This window comes from Lonchura striata, chromosome Z (assembly GCF_046129695.1).
Source record: "Lonchura striata isolate bLonStr1 chromosome Z, bLonStr1.mat, whole genome shotgun sequence".
Classification (NCBI taxonomy): Eukaryota; Metazoa; Chordata; class Aves; order Passeriformes; family Estrildidae; genus Lonchura; species Lonchura striata.
The window spans coordinates 29,789,082-29,797,986 of NC_134642.1; positions in this window are offsets into that span (position 1 = coordinate 29,789,082).

Genomic DNA, 8,905 nt, shown 5'->3' on the forward strand with positions numbered 1-8,905 from the left:
TTGTAACTAGTCAACAGCTTTTTTTCCTCCCTGAAAATGAGTGTCTTGCATAAACTAGACTGTATTTGTGCACATGTAGTGTGAGGAATTAACTTACTGTACATGCTTGAGTAAGTATGAAACACTGGATTTTGCTTTGCTTTTTGTGAGAGACTGTTGTATTAAAAGTTAACAATGCAACCAATCGGCTGTTTGCACCTCTCAACCACAGGGGAAGGGGAGTGTTTTTGGGTATGTGGTTATGCAACTTCTAGGTCTGCCCAGGTGCATAGGGGATGAGCACCTATCACCAGAGGATGACCATGACAAACCCACCTTTGTGTAGCAGCAAACTGGGGTTTGAGACAGATAAGGGAAAACAACTCCAGAAGCAGATCCTGCAATGTGGGATGCTGGTTTTTATCATGCCAATTTCGTCACTTATGCAACTGGCTCAGGTAGAAAATTCTCTCCCATCTTGAGAGAGATACAGGGACATTCACACCTAGCCTGAGGGTGGTCATCCCTTCTGTTAAGGCAGAACTGGCTCAGCTACATGGCATGACAAACATGGGTTGTGTCTTTTCCTCCAGACTCATTTCTTGGGCCTGCCACTAGAGGACTGCACATGAATCCACTGTTTTAAAAGAGACATGGTAAAACTGAGAAGCATCCAGGCATTCCCAGCTGAACCTGTTGAACCCATTGGACTTTGGGTTTCAAGGATTTCCCCTGGACCTTATGGATCAAAATTGTAACTGTTACTTCAACCACTGGACATCTAAATTGCAACAATCAATTGTCATAGGGTGGTGATATCTTTTCACTATCTATTCTCATCCTTTATTTTTATTTTCCTTGTATATTTTCTCAGGTGTAATAATTTTACTTTTATATTGCTATATTTCTATAGCTAATAACCATATCTGCTACATACTTTCTTTCCATTTTAACCAAATTATTCCAAAATTTTCTATCTATCTTATCTATCTATCTCATTCATTCACTGTTATGTCACCCTAGTCTGCCCTGAGAGATCTACTAAAAAGAACCTTTGTTAACCTGCCTCAGGGGCATGTTGTAACACTGCTGACCCTAACATGGCAGATTTATTTCAGAAAAGAAATTCTTAATTTTCTGATTCATATGTGCATAACAGCTTGAATGAACTTCCTTTGAAATTCCATTAGCTTTATGTAATGCTGACCTATTCTGATAGGCAACACAGCCTTTTCCCCCTATTTTCATACTGCATATTGTACAGAGCTGGGGGCTTGACAATATTTTCTCAGAGAATTTTAAAGCCTTGAGATTCCTCTAAAAATGAAACTCAGATATTGAAGTGGCATTGTAGCATACATGCATTTATTGATTTGATTCATTTTGCATTATGAAATCTAGTGTACCTATAACCTGATATAACCTGTACATATTACAGAGTTGAATCTGAGACTACTTTTTATCTATTAAAGCATTGCTCTTTTCTTCTATATACCTAGAGTCGCGATTTCATGCTATTCATTCGAGATTTGAAAAAGGGCATTTCATAGCCTATTGAATGTCAGGGTAGTCTATTCTGGAGAGAAGACAGCTGACATCTCAACAAATTTCTGACATTTTAGTAGAAAATGTAATGCAATATTGACAGCATTTGTACCTTGCTAACTTCCTAACCAATAATAAGGTTATAAATATAATAAGTGAATACGTTTCATTATGTACATTACAAGATGGTTGCTTTAATAAGCTTGGGCTATTTCTTAGGCAGTGTGACATTGAACAGTACGTGTTTTCATGGTCTGTTCTCACAGACATACTTGGACTTCATATCAATAATATTAAGCAAATTTGATACAGAAAGATACACTTTTCAAATATTAAGGAAATATAAAGATTTCTTTAAAAAATAGTCTGAGGGCATTTCTATGCTAGGTCTTCAAGAGTGATAAAATCTTAGATGTGTCATAGTATTCTGTGTATGTTTACATGCTGTCAAACTTTGACTGTAACTAGACTACTCACATATATTTTGTTACTTCACTAATCCATGTAGTATAATAAGTAAGGCTGGTTGGAAACAAGTCTTGCATAAAAGTGGAAGCCCATCCTAAGGGATCTCTGCCATCACGTCCTAAATTGCAGAGGAGAAGTTGAAGCCAACCTATCTGCCCTTTGCAATAATTTTACTGCCTGCCAATAAGCCTTCTGCTGTGCTGTTGAAATTTTCTCTATTATCCCTTTTAAAAAATATGTAGCCTTCCTGGGTCTATTTTAAACAACAATTAAAGTTTAACAATTAATTTTCATTATGAGAAGTTGAAGATAAGACATATGTTTCTATGAATTGATCATGCTTTTGTTTCAGAGATCTGAAAAAAAGAAACCCAAAAAAGTCAATTTGCTCACAATTTCCAAGGCTGTGAAAAATACAAAGTATCTTTGAAAACCTTGAAGGAACAGTAGGGAGGGAATTTTATTTGAAATCATAATCTCAGACTGAATTTTAACTATGCTCCTGTCTTGGGAAACACTTCAGAAAAGCTTCTTTCAATAACAGAAGATATGTGAGTATGGCTCCTTATTACAGCTGAACCAAGTGTAAATATTGATGAATAGGGTAGGAACACAAAAGTAAGGTTAGCTAAGTAAACTTGCCTATTCCTTTCAGGGTGCAGCTTAGAAAAAGTAAACTTGAAACCTAATTCAGGGAAGACTCTAAGCTTGGTAAAATATCTCAGAAAAATAGAGATTCTCTAACCCTAAACTGTAGGCAATAATGAATTCATGAAAATAGTAGTGTTTACTTTTGATAAAACAATTTTGATACTAACTTTCTCAGGAATTTAACACTTCTGTGTTAAAGCCCTACGATGCCTTCATACTGCCAAGACCAAGCATCATGGCCTCCCCAGGTTTATTTCCCTTGAACCATGAGGCCCACAAGCCAAACTTTATTTTGCTTCTCCTAGTGACTGTTCTGAAGACCCTCACTAAGGATCTTCAGAGGACTAGCTGACATTCTTTTAAAGCACATCAGGAGGAAGACTCAATAAAGGCTGACGTTGCTGCTTTTTTGGCCTGGTTAAATCTATGTTTGTCATCTAAGTGGAGCATCTGGTGTAATCTTGAATATAAGTAGGAGCTAATTCTTGTTAAATTTGGATAATATTTAACTTTGTAGTACTGAAACTCCTAATGTAATGCCAGTCAAGGTAGTATAAGACTTTTTGAGAAAGACCTTTCAGCAGAAACGTTGTGTAGGAGGGGTTTTTTTGTGTGTGGTTTTGTTTTGGTTTTTTTGTTGTTGTTTGGTTTTTGCAACGGTTTTTTTGGTTGATTAGTTTGGGTTTGGTTTTTTTTGCTGTGTTCTTTGACGCCTGCAGAGCAATCTTTTTTCCTTCATTATCTACTCCACCTTGAGTATAATATCTATTGTGACGTACTGGTTATTAGTGGCACATCTGTGACAGTTTTGTTCCAGCACTTCCTCAAAAAGGAAATAATGGTATTTATCTTCCTTTCTTGAGAGGAGAGCCAAGCCTTCACTTAACATTGTCTTTGTCCTTACACAAACACAGCTTTTTGCAGCTCCTAAATTAACAATCAGCCATCTGCAAAACCCTTTAGTCCTGTGCTTTTAATTGAGTAATAGCTGCTATTCTTATTATTATCTTATTTGCTAATATGTAAGGATTATTAAATTCCTCATATTTTGTGAGAGGTCTCTAATTCCTTATTTATGTGCCAGGATTGTGATATCAGCTGTTTACACTAATGGCTACAGAGAATGATTGATGACTAATGTTATTTTCTGAAATTATTTTCAGATGTTCCTTCATATCAGAGGAAGCTTAGGCAAAATCTATGTGATCTTGCCTTCATATTCTACTAATGGAAACAGGAACTAAAGTGAAGTAGATAGTATGTTAATATACCACACTTTTAAATTTATTGTGGTGATATGTCATAGCTTTTTTTTGCCCTCTTTTATATGAAGATATTTTACATTGTAGGAGTATCTCTGTCTTTCACAAAGATTGTGCTAACTCAAATAACTGGCTTTATTTCTTGATCACAATTTTTAGAGTTTCCTGAGAGCCTAGGATTCTAGCTCTAGATAACCTCATGTCTTAGATTTAAAATCCATAAACTCACAGATACAGCTCTGTAGGTGTTTTATTACTTTGGAACTTCTGGTGTATTTTATAATAGCTGTCATGCATTTACACTACTATTTTCATGAATTCATTAGTCTTGAAGCAGAAGTGGGAGGAGACAAGCTCATCAGAAAAAGAAAGTCTATAAAATGAGTTTTACTGCAAATCTATTTCCAAAGATTTGCAAATCTTTGGAAATAGATTTGCAGTAGAATGTTTTTTAATCAACATCTCCTCCTGTATAAAATGTCAGTTTTGGGGTTTGATTTTTTTTTTCTGAAGAAACTCAGATTATAGAATAGTTGTGCATCTAGGACATCTTCTCTTTCCATATAAATCATGTTTAAGAAGTGAGTGTTGCATTCTACTGACTAAAAGAAATTGACTGATATACTAAATATAATTATATAAAATCATGTGATATAACTTCCTTTTCATGAGTTCTTCTTTGTGTGTTTAACTCACATTTAATATTGCCAGGCTAATTAAATAACAGAAGATTTAGTGTGTGTTTAAAAAGAAGGAAGCTGGTACATGTTTCTTAAGTCCTTTATAAAAGTAATTGAAAAAGGCAGGATATTTAAACAGTGTTAATTCCAGACAGTAATTTTCATTTTCACTCATTTTTTTGTTGAACTTTTGGTATCTATAGCTGAAAAAAATCTCTTCATCATCCTGATAAAAGCAGAATAATAACAGAAGAGTGTCAAATACACCACTTTTCAAGACAATAATTGAGAATGATCCAAATAGCCAATAGTAAATGGGTCTGATAGAAAAGCTGGGCAAAATTGGGAAAAAAATATTCATAACTTTTGTGGGAAAACATAAAGCACAATAGTAGAGCTAAAGTCTATTAAATGCATTTGTTTTAATTCTTTATAGAGAACATAATCTTCCATGATAAAATTGCTTTCCTTAGCAGTGGAACTTACACATTTATTTTATAATGCTTGGTGGGTTTTGCTGAAAATTTAATGAAGGTGTGTTATTTATACAGAATATTTAGGTAAATTAACAATAGACTCTTACCTGTTTTTTATGGATTCCGTGGAAGAACTGATGGAGCCAAGGATATGGCCAAATATTGTGGATACAATAAGCTTATTATAGCATTCATTTAACAGCATCTGATAAAATTATTCCTGGATAATGTCAGTAAGTGCTGAATGATTAAGAAGCCCCTAAATGTACAGATAAGGGATAATGTTGGAGAGATGCCCTATAGGTTTTTGTATCAAATCAATATATTTTCCTATCGGTTCTCTTTAGGGATGTGAAAAGAAAAATGTGTTAGCATCGTTAGCTAATCTTATCAATGTTTTCAGACTGTTCAGTAACTAGGCGCATTAATATGGAACAGCGCAGGTTGAAAATAAATTCTAACATGGTCACTTCTAACTTAAATGTCTGACAAAAAGATATGTAGGTCATGTAAGAAAGAAGAAAATGAAGGAAAGACTGTGTTCTGGAAAAAAACAGATCTGTAAAAAGTTTCTTTTACAGTCAACAAGGCTTTCTGACATAATGCTGCGGCAAAGGGGCTAATGTGGTTTTTGACAGTCTAAATTGGAGATTGTTATATAAAATCAGATGACTCATCTCATGGGACCTCTACACTCAGTACTGTCTGACATTAGAGAATTGCATTTTTTGCAGCTTTTATAAAACTGTAGATTATGCAAGGTATTTGGAACTATTTCCTTCAACTGAGAATTCACATCAGTCTTTCCCATTTTTCAGAAAAAAAAAAACAGAATCACATATCATTTCTTGAACTCTGTCAGCCTTGTTCGGGAGTTCAGTTGATAATCTTGTAAGGTACATTACAATAAAGCAGTACTTGATAAGCATCAGATTTGAGTTGAGAAGGGAATATAATACTCTTTGGGTAGAAGATGGAGCTGGATGTGTTTTGGGATTTTTTTTTATGTTCAGGCTACTGAATGATGGAATATCATTCCATATCAATATCATAACACTTCATTGTGTTTTCAGAAGACATTTCTGGTAGATATTTACTGAAACCCAAGTCACTGAGCTCAAGGCATAGTGAGAAACGGGTAAGTATAATGGCTCCTCATATGCTGAAGACTGGACAAAAATCTCACGGTTCTTCAGTCTACATGCTGTGGATTTTCATATGTCAGTCACACATCTATTTAAGCTCATTTGCTTCAGTCAGTGGCTTGATATATGGGAAACAGTTTATTTTTTTATTACTCGTTTGATTTTTGAGGCAACCAAAGAAAACAACTACCTTTTGTTCTTCAGTCAAATCCCAGTGTTTTTGGCAAATAGGGGTCACATTTTGAATTGCCATGGCATGACTAATTCTGAGGATAATGGAAATCATCTCTGCTCTGCCTAGCAGTCTGGTCAAGAAGGGTAAGGTATGTCTCTGGTATGCTGCAGTTGTGTTGCCTGGGGTTAAGGCAGAGAGTAAGATACATAGAAGCATGATCTGGTGGCTGGTATGGATTATAGTAATAGAGATGCTAAGATAAGGCTGTCTGAGGCTGTGTACTGCTGCTTCTTTTTGAGAATTTTTTACACTTTATAACTGTGATTTGAAATCACTTCAAGATTTTCTGAAACTTCAGTGGTGACTGAGAGAGAAGCTTCTGGGAATCATTTGTGGGCTTTCCTGCTGAATAGAGGAAGAACTGACCTTGATACATCTAGGCAGACTCCAAAGGTGAATAAAAGGCATAATGTGATGTATATCTGCAAGTCTTTTTTTCCCCCTTTTTTTTTTTTTTTTTACCTGAGCACTTATTCATGTGAGGATCTGGCCTTGAGAATGACTAAGACTTGTGTGATTTCAAGGATATTTACAGTGCTATCTTTTAAAGTTAATTTCAGAAAAAGGAAGTAGTTCTGAATCCTTTAGCTGATTTTATATTTAAATACTGGTGAATGAATAAGTGGGATCATTTGTTTCTTGTTTATTATAATGTCTTGCTTCTTGTGATAGACTGTGAAGAATAACATGTCCTTTTTATGTTGAGATCTATGAAAAGTATTTTGGGACACAAAAAAATGACTTTTTTTTTTTTCTCATGCTCAATGAATTTTTAATATTTGTGTGCCACTTCAGATGCTTGGTAATTTATGACCCAGTAGAGGTCAGCCTTGTGGCATTTTTCAAAACAAATGCTCAAAGAAATTAAGTTGAGTCAAAGTTATTTTTATTATAACTCTTTAGAATTTAATTTTATAAAATATATTCCTGCAAATTAGAGTTGATGTGATATTGCTCTGTTGTAGCTAGATGTATCACTTAAATAGAAGTTGTACTAAGTTTATATAATAGGGTTATTATTAGTTTTATAAAATGGTTACAACTATTATAAAATGTCTGCCTTTTTATTATTCAGAAATACCTACAAACACAGCAATTTTTTCTTTTGTGATGCTTAAAAAATTGAAATTTAAGGAGTTAAGGGAAAACAGTGTTCATACCCTACTCCAGCTCAAAAACACCAGTGATTTGTTTACATTGTAAAATGCTATTTTCATTTTGTATCTCAGTGATCAGTGGTGGCTTCTTTAATACTAATAAGGGTCTAATTTTTTATAAACTTGATGACTCAGATCATAATCCTCCTCAAGAACAGTGGCTATCCTGTCTTAAATTGGATTACTGGTTTGTAAGTTCTGTTTCAATAGGCAGTCTCAGGAGTGCCTGATTTAATTGCTCTTTGCTCTGCTTGAGCATAATCTCTGTACCTTGAACTAACACCAAAGTAATATTATCTAGGTAAACAGTAGAACTGAACATGCAATAACACCATTGTCAAGGCTGCAGCTGAGTTTTCTGCAATAGAAGATGATTTAAATGACTTGAGCATGACATTTGGAACTGGGAAAATATGTTGCCTTTTGTTTAGCCAGTTCACTTTCTGAACTGCGCAAAGATGTTTTACTCCTTTATTGTTACTACATTTTTTGTGTACTCTGAAGTTGGTGCTCAGATGTTAAAAACCATGTAATAAGAACAGTATTGCAAGGCTTTGGAGTGGCTGATAACATATCTTGCATCTGTTACAAGCAGCTGCATCAGCTAGTCAGCATGTGAAAATTAGTCTCAGGAACAAACACTCTTTTTATACTTTTAATGCTTTTTTTTCTTTAAGAACCTCTTCCACTCTTCTCTGTTTTTTTTGTTGTTGTGGGTTTTTTTTAAATTTTTTTTTTTTTTTTTTTTTTATTTGCCCTTAGGGAGTTAAGGTCAGCTTGGAGCAAGAGCAGCTACTATGTTTATCTTCTGCAAAAAAGATGAAAACCACCCAAAAACTGTCAGTCAGAGTATTATCTTACAAAAATCTTCTCCAATTAGAGAGAGAAAATAAGAATTTTAAAACAAATTACTTTGTTAATCTGCTGTGACCAAAATACTGGAATACATTCTTTTTGTATGTGCTTTTTGCTGGAGAATGTTAATCAGCAACAGTGATGTTGTTCTTGTGCATGTTCACTCTATTAAAATGAAAATAGTGTTGAATGCTTTAAACAGCCTGTGCACTTAACAGTCTGTGCTTTTGTAGTTAAGCCATAGCCACAATGGGTGTGCAAAAGAAAGGATATTGTGAAAATTTTTGCATGAGTAAGTATAATTTTATATGCTTCCTAGCTCTTGGCTCTAGTAGCTTAATATGTTGTGTTTTGTCCATACCACAGTGACTGTTGTCCAGTACATCTGTTATATAACCCTCAGGTTTGTGAAAAACTCTTCAAATAAGCCTTCCTTTAGCAAAAAGAAGCAG